This window comes from Penaeus monodon, chromosome 33, assembly GCF_015228065.2.
Source record: "Penaeus monodon isolate SGIC_2016 chromosome 33, NSTDA_Pmon_1, whole genome shotgun sequence".
Lineage (NCBI taxonomy): Eukaryota > Metazoa > Arthropoda > Malacostraca > Decapoda > Penaeidae > Penaeus > Penaeus monodon.
In genome coordinates, this window is record NC_051418.1 from 10,206,773 (window position 1) to 10,207,681 (window position 909).

Below are 909 nucleotides of genomic sequence, written 5' to 3' on the forward strand. Positions count from 1 at the left end.
TTACCAAAGAGAAATTAACAGATTTATATTTTTACTGTCAAATAGTTATATTATTGACAAAAGAAATAATACTGAAATGAAAGAAAACATTTTAAGATTAAGCCACATGTTGATAAGATAAAGAAAAAGATAGAGATAGAAAATAAGTAAACAAGATAAAAATAGAACAGAAAATTATTACGAAAATAAGAAATGGAAATAAAAAAGTGTAAATAAGATAAAAATACGATAAAAAAAAATAAAAAATATAACATATTATGTAAAATAAAGTACAAAATTCTTACCCAGAGTAATCTAAGAATGAGGAATATAGAATAAATAAGATACAAATATGATAAAACTTGAAATGATATATAAAAGATGAAAAAATACAATAAGAGAATCCTTACAGAAAGTAATATATGAAAGATAAAATTATATATCCTGAAAATAAAGCTTCAGCATTCCAAAACAACGTTCAACCTTTACATTTAAGTGAACATTAGTGAATATTAGTTGAACTGGTTAATTTTCTGAATCCACGGGAATTATATACATGCAGTAGTGGTAGAAGCGGGAGGATACACTCTTATCGTTATCATGGATCCACTTACCACAGGGAAAACTATCTTCCAGATAATGTAAATCATCTAATCAGTGAGTTAAATAGGGAAAGCTTAGAAGATATAAAGCATGTGGTCTTCAGCTTGACGCTTACGCTTTCAACCGGGAAGATATTTTGACCTATGACCAGAGAGAAGACAGGTGTATGATTACGAATGTTGTCATGCGAAGTTGTAAACACCAGGAAGTTCTAAATTTAGTGTGTGGACTGGCAATATTAGCTAGAGTCCTGGGATTTGAACCGCGTCGGGTTTATAACATGTCCACCACTACAAGGGACAATTTCACACCCACTTAGTCGCTAAA